General features: G+C 42.3%; 1 protein-coding gene across 6 annotated transcripts in view; it reads right to left on the minus strand.

The window, feature by feature from the left end:
* The window catches only part of LOC139279817 (homeobox-containing protein 1-like), a 61,525-nt gene extending 50,524 nt beyond the window's left edge, over positions 1-11,001 (minus strand). For all 6 annotated transcript variants that reach the window (XM_070899061.1, XM_070899059.1, XM_070899062.1 and 3 more), the window contains exon 1: positions 10,892-11,001. The gene's annotated coding sequence lies outside the window, so the exon portion shown is untranslated. The remainder of the gene's footprint in view (positions 1-10,891) is intronic.
* Positions 11,002-15,478: the final 4,477 nt, after the last annotated feature.

The raw sequence follows: 15,478 nt of genomic DNA on the forward strand, positions 1-15,478 counted from the left end.
GTAAGGTAGTCACCTGGTATTGGAGTACAAAGTTGGATTGCAATGTGAAATAAAGCTGTTGGAATAATAGATCATTGGTCACCTCTTTTAAAAGGTGAAATTCAGAAAATATTGCTTGAAGGTCATTTATAAATCTCAGTACAGCCATGTTTTCATTATTGTAATAAATTCTATTGCCTCACTACTGAGGGGGCAATTTCTTAGATGATGGAAGAATAAAGTGGCTGGCATGTGTATGGAGAGGTTACACCCCCACTAACCGCTCAAAAATGTGAAATATTTCTAGAAACAGTCATATTTTGAAATCAGATTAAATCTAAAATGGTATAAATGTGTGGGGAACAGTTCCACTGATCCAATATATAACTGACCGCTTGTTTTCCATTAGAGATGTTGACCAATTGTAACAATAATACAACTGTACTCCAGACTGAATCTTATTCAGGTCAAGATACTGATTAGATCTTTCTTGAAAATGAGTTTCAAATCAGATCCATCCCTTTGGTGAGGTAGGGAGGGATCTGGGGCCTTTTTCCATTTAACCTGGGGCTGCCCTATGATGTCAGCGGCAAGAGGCAGCCTCTGGATTTAGTAAACTGAAGGTTTTGTTACCTACAATTCTGTTCTCTTCACCTGGATATTTTGGGAAAGTTGTCCCTGTTATTGTGCCCTAAATCAAACTGATGTGATCAAATCAAAATGCAAATGAACTTCTGAGCTGGTGAGTATAGAAAAAATCAAACAAGCAAAAAACATTGGCCAGGGTTCCCACTCCTGGTCTCTATCCTGTGACACTTGCTGCAAAGAGCATTGTGTGGATATCTAGTGAGGACATTATTGGGCTCACACATGAAAACTCGCTTTTTGGCCAAAGTACCCAGATGGCTTCTCCTGCCCATGGAAACTCATCCCAGTTAGAGTCAGCATCATGAGGAGAGAGATTGGCGTCTTCACTTGTATTTTTTCGATTATAGAGGCTGATGGATTTTTTTTTTAAATGTCAGGAAGACATATCCCTCAGAAATGGCCCGTAAATGCACTCCTGTATCTGTCCCAAGATAGAGCCACTTGCCTTTGAAGTGAGCTGCATTTACAGCACCTAATCACAAGGGACACTCACAGATGGGCTGGCTGGATGGGCTCGGAAGTTTTATAAGTGTGCTGCACTTTACAGGTGATGTTGTAGATCATTTTTTAAATTCATTCACGGAATGTGGGTGTCACTGGCATTTATTGCCCATCTCTAATTGCTCTTGAGAAGGTGGTGCTGAGCCGCCTTATACAACTGAGTTTGCTAGACCATTTCAGTAGACAGTTAAGAGTCAACCACATTGCTGTGAGTCGCATATAGGCTAGACCTGGTAAGGACGGCGGATTTCCTTCTGATACTAGTTTTTATTCCAGATTTGTTTAATTAACTGAATTTAAATTCCTCAGCTGCAGTGGTGGGATTTAAACTCTTATCTCCAGCATTAGCCCAGGCATCTGGATTACTAGTCTAGTAACATAACCACTATGGCCCCAAGTTTCCACATGATTTGCTCCTGATTTTTAGGAGCAACTGGTGTAGAACGGAGTATCTTAGAAATCGGAATTCTCCACATTTAGTTTTCTGCAGTTCTAGTCAGGTAGAACAGTTTCACTTTGGAACAGAATTTTTTTTTCAAAAGGGGGCGTGTCCGGCCACTGACGCCTGATTTCAAAGTTTCCACAGTGAAAACGTACTCCAAACTAACTTAGAATGGAGTAAGTGAAGATTTTTGTACGCTTGAAAAAACCTTATCTACACTTTAAAAAATCAGGCGCAGGTTACAAATTAGGCGTCGGGAACGAGGTGGGGGGGGGGGGAAGGGAAGTCATTAAATTCTACAATCAATCCTTAGTTATACTTATACAAATATTATACAAATAAATCCAACCTGAATAAAAATTTATAAGCAAAGAAAAGATTAAATAAACCATGTTCCTACCTGTGTGAAAGTGCTTCAGGCAGGCCTTTCAGGCAGCGGTGTGGCGTCAGTGTCTCGACGGCAGCGGCAGCAAGCAGCCTTCGAGCTGAGCTGCAGTGCTCGAGGCAGGGGTGTGGCGTCAGTGTCTCGTCTCGACGGCAGCGGCAGGCAGCAAGCAGCCTTCGAGCTGAGCTGCGGTGCTTGAGGCAGGCCTTCATTCCCCGCGAAGATGCAGCACCCGGACGGACTTGAGGCCATTCGGCCATGGGATTGCAGCGGCGTCAGTGGCTGGCCAGGAGCCGAAGAAAGAACAGCAGCAGCCTTCGAGCTGTGAGGGGGACTGACTGACGCCATTTGGACAGGGAGAGGCAGCCACATCGACATCTTTATATTTAAATTTGCAGAATGGGTGCACCACATATTATGCAATGGTTTGCTTCCTCATGCAAGAAATTCTTTGTTCTTGGTGGAAGTTGATCCATTGCAAAGTTGAATTGGCACTTTTATTTCTCCAAACACACAGTCCTTAATTTGCAGGCACCGGTTCTGCAAGTTTAGCAGTGAAAAGCTGAACTCACTGATTTCAGCAGGTGATTTATTCAGCAGTGCTGCTAAAAGCACTCCCTCACACACAGAAATATCAAGAAAATTAAAATACAAGCCTTTGCAGGGGTCCAAGAAACAAATCTTCACTTTTTCTGCAGTACTTTTAAAAATGGCCGAGTGCCAATGTTTACTTCAGACTGCGCGTGCGCGACCGCTCCAACGCGCACGCGCAGGGTTGCCGGCACCAAGAAGCCTCATTTCAATTGTACCCACCCCCTCCTACTTACAAAATCGGTGCAAGTGGTAGGCTCCGCCCCGTGCGCCACGCCAAGCAGACATTTTTTTCCTGCGCCGTTTTCGGCGCGAAAAACAGGCGCCCAGCTCTGAGGTGCGCCTTTTACGCCGCGTGTGGAAACTTGGGGCCTATGTTACTGTACTGTAACAGGTACTTTGTGCAATATTTTCACTGGCGACCTTGATTATTTTCATAAATATATCCATACATGAAAGTTTATCAAGAAACCTAGAAAAGAATTAAACTACTTTGGTATTTTACTAAACAGTAAAAAGTACAACCTATTACTGTCCCAATGAAGTATTTATTTGTTTAAAGAGTTTCACAGCAAATTTATTCAGTACAATATTATAACAAGTAACTAGTGGATTTCCCACTTTCCTGTGATATTGCAGTGTTGCTGGTGCTTTTAGCAGCTGGTAGAAGTGTAAGTAAAAACATTTGCTGAGTACCCGTACTATTTTTTACATTAAAAAAAAATTCCACTATAAATAATGGTGCAATTATGTAAGTCAGAAAACCCCAAACCGCAAACAACTTCAGTTTAATGCACCGTGCTTCATCAGTATCTAGATCCTGCCACTAATTCATAATTTATATCAATCAGTTTTGCAGTTTTGAGACTCAGAAACCAAAGCATACCACAGAAATGTACTATTTTTAAGTTTTGAAAGTTTTTTTTGTGTTTCAAATGAAACATTACAGCACAGAAGTTTTATGCAAGGGTTAAGATTAAGAATTAGGGTTTGGACTGCATTGCAGACTATAATATACATACTTATACAGTGGTAAACTTGCTAACCAATTCAAAATGGGTTCCTTATGTACCTAGTGACATACATCTAACTTTAAAGGAACTCCTCTCCTAAAATCATCTGGAGATAAGGAAGGGTGCAGTAAGAACTGATGCAGTACCTTTGTCAGTTCACTGTCTGATGCTGAACCAGACTGTTTGCAACCTCAACATCCTACTTGACACTGATCTGAGCTTCCGACCCTATATCTTCTCCATCACCAAAACTGTCTACTTTCACGTCCGTAATATCGCCCGTCTCTGTCCCTACTTCAGCCCATCTTCTACTGAAACCCTCATCCATGCTTTTGTTACCTCTAGACTCGACTATTCCAATGCTCTCCTGGCCAGCCTTCCACCTTCCACTCTCCATAAATTTGAGCTTATCCAAAACTCCGCTGCCCATATCCTGACTCGCACCAAGGCCCACCACCCTTGTGCTCACTGACTTACACTGGCTCCCGATCCAGCAATGCCTCGCTTTTAAAAAAAATTCTCACCCTTGTGTTCAAATAGCTCTCTGGCTTTTCCCCTCCTTATCTCTGTAATCTCCTCCAGCCCTACAACCCTCTGACAACTCTGCATTCCTCCAATTCTGGCCCCCTGTGCATCCCTGATTTCTTTCACACCTTCATTGATGGCTGTGCCTTCAGCTATCTAGGCCATAAGCTCTGAAATTCCTTCCTTAAACCTCCCCGCCTCTCTCTCTCCTCCTTTAAGACACTTCTTAAAACCTACCTCTTTAACTTGATTACCTGTCCTAATGTCCCCATTTGTGGCTTGGTGTCAAATTTTGTCTGATAACACTCCTGTGAAGTGCCTTGGGATGTTTTACTATGTTAAAGGTGTTATATAAATGCAAGTTGTTGTTGATGTTAAAACGCCAGACCAAACATTCAAAACTTTATGTTGCAGATAATGATTTTTTTTTTGATTCTGCAGTAGAGATGCTGAATAGGCTACTGCTCCCCAAGATCATGCCAGTTCTGCTCTATAACCAGATACAAGATGTTGAGAAAGACTTGGTGTTTTTCTCTGCTGTGGGGAAACATTTTGTCTCTGCTGAAATTTTCACGGGAGGAGATTGTGGGATTAACCCAGATCTTCTTGCTCCACTGATGCAGGACCCTTCTGATTTTTACCCACTTCCTCTGGTCAACATTGGTTAAAATGGCAGCAGAAAGTTACCTCAGTAAAGCTGAGTGGATATCAGTAACCAAAATACTTCGTTTTTTCTCATTGTTCATTGGTTAAAGTAGGCTTTTACATTGGTGAGTTCCTAATCTTATTTAATTGTTAGCATCTGTTGTCCCTCAGTTCCATAATAACATTTTTTAAATTTGCCCAATCTCACTCTAAAGCGATTAAAGACTGAATTTGCAATCTGATGTCAATTTGAAAGCTGACACTATTTTAATATTAAAGAAAGATCAAATCACATTTGCTCTTTAGGGATTACAGTAACACAAGGGAATACAGTAAGTAGCGTATGTGTTTAATCATTTGTGATTCACAGGTGAACTTAATGTGATTCACTTTATGTACAAAGACCACCAATCACTATCACAACAATACATTTAAAGGTTTGAATCTGCAATAGGGCGGCACCTAATAAGGCCAACCCAAAATGTGGCTGTTACACATGGGTTTAACTGCGCTAGTGGCTAAACTCTAGTCTTGTGCGGAATTTCAGAAAAGGTACTGTGTTCTTCAAAATGTGCTGTTTTATGGTGATACTCATACTCCTTTACAATGTATGCGCAATATAATGAGAAACTAGTTTTATAACCGAAAATCTAGCACCTTTGCATAAACTAGCCTTATACACTATCCTGTGATCGTGCCTTGTATTATTTGCTATCGCAATCACCGTCTCACTTGCTTGGTTTATAAACCATACCTGATCATATCATAAGATACAAATCTGAACCATTAAATTTAGCTGTGGGGGCAGATGGAAACAGAAACATATGCCACCGGTTGGCGGTATTACTGGAAGATGCAAATCTATGGTTTAACCTAGACCACAGAATATGAGCACAAATCCAAAGATTGTGCATATGGTATGAAACCAGAATTGTTTGAGAACGTGGAAGCACAATTTTAGGGTTTTAATATAACACACGGAAAGACCAGCTGGTCCATCAAGGCTGCCCCACAATCATGATGGCTGGAGCATAATGACTAAACACTTCCTTCCTCTTCTCCACCCCTCCACCCCACCTCCTCCCCTCCACCATTCATTTTCCTGGGAGAGGGGGAAAAAAACAGAGACACAATGTTTCAATGGTTTATCTTGTACGCACCAAAGCTGCTTCTGCTCTAGTAAAGACATTAACACTTAAAAACCAGAGAAGAAATGCATAATAATTTTAAATAAAAAAACAAGTTAACAAGTTGGATAAGCTGGGTTTGTTTTCTTTGGAACAGAGGAGGCTGAGGGGAGACCTTATTGAGGTGTATAAAATTATGAGGGGCCTGGATAGAGTGGATAGGAAGGACCTGTTTCCCTGGGCAGGGGTGTCAACAACCAGGGGGCATAGATTTAAAGTAATTGGTAGGCGATTTAGAGGGAATTTGGGGGGGGGGAATTCTTTTCACCCAGAGGGTGGTGGGGGTCTGGAACTCATTGCCTGAAAGGGTGGCAGAGGCAGAAATCTTCACCACATTGAAAAAATACTTGGATGTGCACCTGAAGTGCCGTAACCTACAAGGCTATGGACCAAGAGCTGGAAAGTAGGATTAGGCTGGATAGCTCTTTGTCAGACAACGCAGGCACGATGGGCAGAAATGGACTCCTTCCATGCTGTAAATTTCTATAATTTAACATTCTCAAGCAAGACGTTCAATCCCACCATCTCGGTACAGCGAATGATTAGGAAACATCTGGTTGTCATATAACAAAACACACCAGGGGAAACTTTCCAATGGGTTATCTCAATTTTTGGGTGTAACGGATCAGAAAAAGGGGCGATCTGTTATACTGGATCTTAAGATCATTTGGCACATTTGTGTGCATTTCCAATCATGAATTTGATGGCAGTTTCATTTCAATAATGATGAAATTGCCCTCAATTATGTAATTTAATAGTTCAAGCAATTTCCTAGCATTCAGAAATACTTGTTCCTGCTATTTAAATTGGGTATCTAGATTTGTAGGCACAGAAGTGGATTTAAAGAACCCCACTTGAATATTTCAGCAACATGTTCAATCCATTTCTGAGCTCTTTTCCTTGCTTTTTTTGTTGCTATTGTCACTTAGTTGTTTGGAAGCCTTTACGGTAATTGTTGTAGCACAGCCATTTTTTTTGCAACACTAACAATGGGTTTCCCCGTGGGAATCACCCTGTACTTGTGCTTTTTACAGGAAGATGAGGAGGGCCAATGGAAAGAAGCCAAGCAGGTCAGCCTGCACTTACACATCAGTACCCAGAGACCTGCATTTACACAAGGGTGCAAGTACTTTCTTTTATCATGGAGCAGTGCATATCCAAAGGGAGGACATAACAGCAGACCGAATGTCATCAATGCAATATGTGAAGCTTTTATTAACCTTAATGCTGGGGGTTATTTTAAATCATCTCAATCATAGTACTCATGCTTTTAAGTGCTACTGAATGACAAAGGCATGCTAGGGAAATCAAAAGCCAACAAAGCTTGATTGGCCATACCTGCCAGGATGTCACCAACCATATCGACAGACCAGGGCACACCTACTTGCAACAACCATAGAGAACACTCTTCAAAGGCTCCAGAAAGAACTTGTATTTATATAGCAGCTTGCCTCGCTTCAGGATATCCCAAGTGCTTCACAGCAAATTGGCTGCCACATTACTGTTGTAATGTGGCAGCCAATTTGCACACAGCTAAGTTCCACAAACAGCAATGAGATAATGATCAGAAAATCTGTGCTTAAAGGATAAATGTTGGCCTGGACACTGGGAGAACTCCCCTGCTCTTCTTTGTACAGTCCAGATCAGTAGAGAACCAGAAGCAGGGCTGTTACTACACACCACAGGGCTAGCACTGCCAGTTGCAATAATAGTTAGCTGCAGCCTCAACTCAGCCTACAACTTTCCAGGCATGACGCAATGCTGTTCTACAGAATGTCTGTATCAAACTGGGTCAACGGTTTTGCAACAACCTCATTCAGTACCACCTTTACTTCACCAGGCACTAAAAGGTGGATCTGATGCTTAACTGCTAAATCATTTGCCTGTAAATTCTGCATTGTGTATTCACATTTGGTTTCTTTTCCAGTCATTTTTGCTTGCTGCTTACCCATCTCCCCATAATCTTGACCATGGATGCTAATGGATTGAAATGTCTCTTAAACCTTTCCAAAGGCTCTTAAGAATTTTTCATCCCGATGCAGCTACTTAAGAGCCCCATCCCTTCAAATATTACCAGGGCCAGAAAATACCCTAGCTTCTCTAAACTACAATATTGTATTTTTAGAATATAAAAATCATATTAGATACATTGATCTACATCACATGCAACTGTACAGAACTCCTGATAGATATTTGAATGTATTTTCTTAACCTTTGTTTATAGGTTCTCTCACATTAAACATTCCCTTGCCAATACCATTCACTACAGCAGACCCAGCTCTGAATCTTCTTTCCCTTTCCCTGATCTCTGCTCCATGCTACCTCCTGAAAGGAAGGATAGACCAGGAACTCCCTGCATGCAGCAACTCTGGGCCCAAGTCTACCTCTTCTTAAGTTTGCTTAACTCCTTTCATCTCATCCTCGGGACTACAAATAAAGTTCAAATATACAACTGAGGGTGCAGAGCATTCGACAATATATCACCTTTTAGTTTATTTGTGCTCTAAAACAATACACACAAAGGACCTCTTTTTCTTTTCGTGCCTAAAGTTGTAACAAATACAGCACCTGTCTGTGGCCTATCAAACACAGCTGCTTCTATAGTACAACATCAACTTGCATTTATACAGTGCATTTAATGGAGTAAAAAGTCCCAAGGCGCTTCACAGGAGCGATTATCAAACAATATTTGACACCGAGCCACATAAGGAGAAATTAGGATAGGTGACAAAAGGTTTGGCCAAAGAGGTAAGTTTTAAGGAGCACCTTAAAGGAGGAGCGAGAGGTAGAGAAGCAGAGGGGTTTATGGAGTGAATTCCAGAGCTTTTCCAGTTATCTTATCAACTGATAGTAACAATTCCCCCAACAACATATACTCATTTGATCCGCACTATATTTCCAGTAGAATATCAATCAGTTCTCTTGCAGCTGCTTTTTCTGACGTGACTGTAAACTGTACAGAGTACATCACTCTGGAAAATGACACCCGCACAATGTTTTTATTTCCAGGATTCTGCTCCAACTGTAGTACTTGCATTCAAAATCAAAAGTTAAAATTCACATTCCTTAAGCAGAATTCAAGGATTATACCCCTAAGTGTTGATCAACAATCATTTATTCTTGTACACCATCTTTTACTTGACTTCTCCATCTCCATGACACAAATCATTTACCTGTGGAAAGGCACTCCAGTGACCTGACCCAGACCTCTCTGTGTGCCTCTGTAACTTGCCACAAGCAAATGCAAGACTGATGGAGAAGGATTCAATGGTCAATCTTCCATCCCTCCATATTAGAAAGTGCCTCAGTGAAGTGGGCTGGCTTACCACTTGGGTTAGCCCTTCATCTCCAGTTAGTTAATTATCATAAGCAAGCTCATCATGGAAGCTAATAGACCTAGTCATCACACCCATTTCTCCCTCTATCAGTCCCTCCAGCTTGTTGACATTCAGCACAAATATCTACCATCTCATCACTGGTCTCCTATGTAGTCTTTTTCCAACTAGAACCCACACCATCACCTTTCAATCTACCAATGTACAGCCATGTTTCCATCCCATCACCAGCTTTTCCAATTATTTTTGGACTACTCACTAAAATATTAAGTTGCTGGTTAAATATAAACAGTTTGAAGAAAGGTTTTATTGTTTTGAAATTCTAGCTTCACCGAGAAGGACCCAATTTAGTCTTGATCCAGCCTCACTGGAGCTCCAACATACTCTGAGTCATGGCGCAGTAAGATCCATGTCTCTGCCCTCATCTCATCCTGCTTAAGAATGAGAGGATTTGGCCAGTCTTACAAAACCGAAGAAGAAAATGTTCAAATAAAATAAAGTTGATTGAAGGCCTTAAATGGCACTGTGCAAAATTGGAATATGAATACCTAATGTGTATGAAATTATATTGTCCATATTTTAATGGAGGTGGTTAACCAGTTTTAAATAGGCTAATAACACCATTAAAATAACAGTGAAAGCAATCTTGTCTAAATATGAAACTGCATAATTTCAAGCCAAAGTGTTTAAATTAAAGATGTTATGATTGTACTCGGGAGTTAATTTTAATAAGTATTCCTGTTTTTTTTTAAAGTGGTCCGATTGAGCACATTGTTTATGTAATATATAGTATAGTGACAAAGACATTAACCAAATTAGACAACTCATGTATTCAACATTGTAGATCTAAAGAATTATATGTCAAACAACTGAACTCGACTATGTTTTTCAACAGGTTTTTTTTTGGGGGGGGGGGTGCGGGGGACTCTATACAACATAATCAATTTAAACATTCTGTATTATAGTCAAGCCTCATTCATTTGGTGTCCCAACACCAATTTTGCTTCAAACATGTAATCTCTTGAGCCGGAGCCAACTCCAATAAAAATAGATATGTAGCAGAGGTTGGCGTGTCTAAATTATTTTGTAATCTGTCCAATATTTTTGACCTTATGAATCGCACATCGCTGAAAATTAATGGCTGTAGAATAAATCCCAACCTCAGTACAAGATCAGACATCTCAGATATTTAACTTTACACTGCCCCGTATCTCCTTGATGGCGAATACTGTTTCAGAAAAACTGCTGTGCGAAAAACGATAACCGAATGGGACAGATCTTAAAACAGGAGCATTCAAAAAAAAACTGTAAACAATGCACACCGAAAATCTCCGGCTAGCGGGTGACCCGCACTGTATGGGGATTGTTTTATTACAGTTCAGTTCGCAGGAAATTATGTACAGTGAGAATCTGAGAGAGAAATATCCGAGCGTTGCACAAAAGATCTATTTACATTTAAACTGTCCGTAAACTCCGCGCAGAGGAACCCCCTTTGGATGCAACACGGGAGTATTGTTGTCCTGAAAACTAGCGACCAAAACACTGCCAACAATGTGGATCTCACAATAATAACCTCCCCCTTCTCCCGGGGAGATCCGGCGGCCACAACATCCTTCCCGCAGCTCGGGCTCAGAACTCACCGGTGTCCTGGCGGCTGGAGCTCGGCGGCCCGTCCGTTACAGCCAGAGCTGCGAGTTATAGGAAAGCCAAAGTCTCGGCTCCATCATTCGCCATGACAGATTGTGAGGAGTTCTCACCTCTGACCTCTCACCTCCCTCCCTCCCTCCCTCCCTCGCTCGTCCCCGCCCCCCTCCCCGCGCGCTCAAACCCACCGGAACTGCATCCGGCGCGAGGCGAGAGTGCGCGAGGCGCCCGTGCAGCGTGCAGGCGGCCTGCAGGCTTGTCCCAGTGCAAGAGCGCGGCCAGTGCTGCAGGCTTGTCCCAGTGCAAGAGCGCGGCCAGTGCTGCAGGCTTGTCCCAGTGCACCAGTTCCAGTGCAAGAGCGCGGCCAGTGCACCAGGCTTGTCCCAGTGCACCAGATCCAGTGCAAGAGCGCGGCCAGTGCTGCAGGCTTGTCCCAGTGTTCCAGTTCCAGTGCAAGAGCGCGGCCAGTGCTGCAGGCTTGTCCCAGTGCACCAATTCCAATGCAAGAGCGCGGCCAGTGCTGCAGGCTTGTCCCAGTGCAAGAGCGCGGCCAGTGCACCAGTTCCAGTGCAAGAGCGCGGCTAGTGCTGCAGGCTTGTCCCAGTGCAAGAGCGCGGCCAGTGCTGCAGGCTTGTCCCAGTGCACCAGTTCCAATTCCAGTGCTAGAGCGCGGCCAGTGCAAAGGAGTATTTAGCAATCCTTTCAACAACAGAAAGTCAGAAACATCGGCCTTTTTTTTTTTGGGGGGGGGGAGGGATTTTTTTGTGACAGCCGGAGTGTTTGACAGCCGCTTATTATTATAACTGCCAATTCCCACTGTGCTTGTAGTGAGGCTCACTCACTCACTTTGGATTAAACATGACCTATTTATGTAGCTTCTAATGTATTAAACAATCCTCCTGCGCGTGCATGCATTTTGGCTGTCAGCATTTTCAATTATAAATGTCAAGGTCCCAAGTTTATGATGGGAACTGATTATGCCAACTTATTATTCTGTAATTGCACCCTCCCACATTACGACAGTGACTACACTCCAAAAAGTACTTCATTGGCTGTAAATCGCTTTGAGACGTCCGGTGGTCGTTAAAGGCGCTATAGAAATGCAAGTCTTTCTTTTCCCCCCATGGAGACACTGCAGACCCGCCACTGGCAGGAGGGTGTAATTACATTGTAACAAGTTTACATCGTTTTCATTATAAATGTGGATATATGGGAATATTAAAATTGTGCCGGCATTACAACTGCGAGTTATGACATGGGCTGCGGAATTTTGGAGTTTACGTAGGGTGGAATGTGGTAGGCGAGCCAGGAATAACTAACTGACAGAAAATAGAGAGTCGGGATAAATGGTTCATTCTCTGGTTGGCAATCAGTAACTAGTGGGGTGCCGCAGGGATCAGTGCTGGGACCCCACTATTTACAATCTATATTAACAACTTGGAAGAAGGGATTGAGTGTAACATAGCCAAGTTTGCTGAGATACAAAGATGGGAGGAAAAGCAATATGTGAGGAGGACACAAAAAATCTGCAAAAGGACATAGACAGGCTAAGTGAGTGGGCAAAAATTTGGCAGATGGAGTATAATGTTGAAAAGTGTGAGGTCATGCACTTTGGCAGAAAAAAAGTCAAAGAGCAAGTTATTATTTAAATGGAGGAAGATTGCAAAGTACTGCAGTACAGCGGGACATGGGGGTACTTGTGCATGAAACACAAAAGGATAGTCTGCAGGTACAGCAAGTGATCAGGAAGGCCAATGGAATCTTGGCGTTTATTGCAAAGGGGATGGAATATAAAAGCAGGGAATTCTTGCTACAGCTATACAGGGTATTGGTGAGGCCACACCTGGAATACTGCGTGCAGTTTTGGTTTCCATATTTACGAAAGGATATACTTGCTTTGGAGACAGTTCAGAGAAGGTTCACTAGGTTGATTCTGGAGATGAGGAGATTGACATGAGGAAAGGTTGAGTAGGTTGGGCCTCTACTCATTGGAATTCAGAAGAATGAGAGGTGATCTTATCAAAACGTATAAGATTGAGGGGGCTTGACAAGGTGGATGCAGAGAGGATGTTTCCACTGATGGGGGAGACTAGAACTAGAGGGCATGATCTTAGAATAAAGGGCTGCCCATTTAAAACTGAGATGAGGAAAAATTTCTTCTCTCAGAGGGTTGTAAATCTGTGGAAGTCGCTGCCACAGCGAGCTGTGGAAGCTGGGATATTGAATAAATTTAAGACAGAAATAGACAGTTTCTTAAATGATAAAAGGATAAGGGGTTATGGGGAGCGGGCGGGGAAGTGGAGCTGAGTCCATGATCAGATCAGCCATGATCTTATTGAATGGCAGAGCAGGCTCGAGGAGCCGTATGGCCTACTCCTGTTCCTATTTCTTATGTTCTTATGTAGTACATTAGAGTAGTCAAGTCTAGAGGTAATAAAGGCATGGATGAGGGTTTCAGCAGCAGATGAACTGAGGCAGGGGTGGGCCAGGTAATGTTATGGAGGTGGAAATAGGAGGTTTTAGTTATGAAGCGGATATGTGGACAGAAGCTAATTTCAGGGTCAAATTAGGTTGCGAACAGTCTGGTTCAGCCTCTGACAGATGCTTGGGAGAGGGATGGAGGCTAGGGAACGCAGTGTGTGGTGGTACCAAAGACAATGGCTTCGGTCTTCCCAATATTTAATTGGAGAACATTTCTGCTCATCCAGTACTGGATGTCGGACAAGCTGTCAAACAATTTAGAGACCGCGGAGGAGTCGAGAGAAGTGGTGGTGAGGTGGAGCTGGGTATCGTCAGTGTACATATGGAAACTGACGCCGTGTTTTTGGCTGATGTCGCCAAAGGGCAGCATATAGATGATAGGTCCTTGGGGGACACCAGAGGTAACGATGCGGGATTGTGAAAAAAAGCCACTGCAGCTGATTTTCTGGCTACGATTAGACCATGAGTGTCTCAGTGAGGATTGTTCAAACTGATTGGTTGAAGAGCCTTGCTGACTCTTTTTTTTTATCACATACACCACAGATGCCCTGTAGAGGACAAAGTGCTGGATCAGACACTCGATGACAGCAAGTCCACATTGAAAAATCCGCAAAAACTCTGTGGGCAGCTGTCAACATAGTGAACGGCGAGCGATGTTCCTTTGTCATTGACCGCAAAGTCCAGGCCAATAAAAAAATCTTAACATCTGTGTGTACATTCTGTCAACTTTCTATTCTAAATTCCTAAGTCCATATTTATAATGGAAACTGCCTATGGAAGCATGTCACATTGTATTCACACCTTCTCACGCTCTTTCCACCCCCACTCCACCCCACCCTCCTAGTGGAGGCACTGTAATCCCACCACTGGATGGAAGGTGAAATCAGTGACAAGTTTATATAGGCAGTTCCATTATAAATATGGAAATGGAAATATTTAAAATAAGGGACAGAATGTACGATTTTAAAATGGCGTCTGAATTTCATCAGTGCCCCCCCTAGCCTAATTGCCCTTCATCTTACCTGAAAGCTGCACTTGGTTTTGACTTCTCGTAATCTCAGGAATTGACCAAGGGCCTGACACTTGGATACCCAACCCATGCCATGGGACCCTCTCATGGCGGGCCAATCTTGATTAATTGAACATAGCTATAAAGGTAGGGCTATCTCAGCACTCAAAGCAGCACTCCATGACCTCTATTCAAACTACAGGACTACGTGGCTTATAATTAATCCTTGAATAACCGTGGCTCTATAGTGATCCCTTGCTCAGGGGAGCGATTATGACCTTCCATAGATTTAGTTATTGGGGCTCTCAACAACCTCTCCAATGACAGATTGTACACCACAGAGATACCATTGCTCTTGGACACATACTTCAACAAAAAAAAAAACAGCTTGTCATTGGCACTGGCAGGGATTTGGTCACAATGCTGTAAGCACTGATAAAATAATACTTGGACTGGAACCACTTGTTAATAAGAATTTCAACACATATATTTTTGCATCTTTTTATCCAATACGATGGGTGTCCAATACATTAGCCACGAGGAGTAATTGGGAATCCAGATGTGGGTAATTGTATTTCTGATTAGTAAATAAGTAATAGACACTGTCATTTGGCATGTAATCTCAATACTCATATTTGCATGGCATTTGCATGTGAACTTTAACTTTTTTGTGCGTTTGTTGGTAAAATGTTAAGATGAAAAGCAAAGTGTGTTGTGTTTTTGACTGATGTGAATGCTTTTCTTCCTTGGTTAGTGAATGGTGATAGATGTTTGTTAAGTAAATATACACAAGTGAAGTACATTTACCTGTATAGTATGAGTGTATCTAAAATGTTTTCTCATAAAATTAATGCATGCAGCTAAAACCATGTTGCCATCCATCTGTGCTAGTCAGCAGTTTCTATTGAGCAACACTGATCTAATATAATCTTTCCTCTCACTTTCTTTGGTTTTGATTTATGTTTATGAATTTTCCAATATGATGGAATTGATTTCCTCTGAAACATTTTAGAATTTTAATTTATGATATTTTACAGTTTCCACCCCAAAGACTCTCTTAATTCATTTCCATCAAGCACATCAGGCACACTTG

The sequence above is a fragment of the Pristiophorus japonicus genome, chromosome 14 (assembly GCF_044704955.1).
Source record: "Pristiophorus japonicus isolate sPriJap1 chromosome 14, sPriJap1.hap1, whole genome shotgun sequence".
Taxonomy (NCBI): domain Eukaryota; kingdom Metazoa; phylum Chordata; class Chondrichthyes; family Pristiophoridae; genus Pristiophorus; species Pristiophorus japonicus.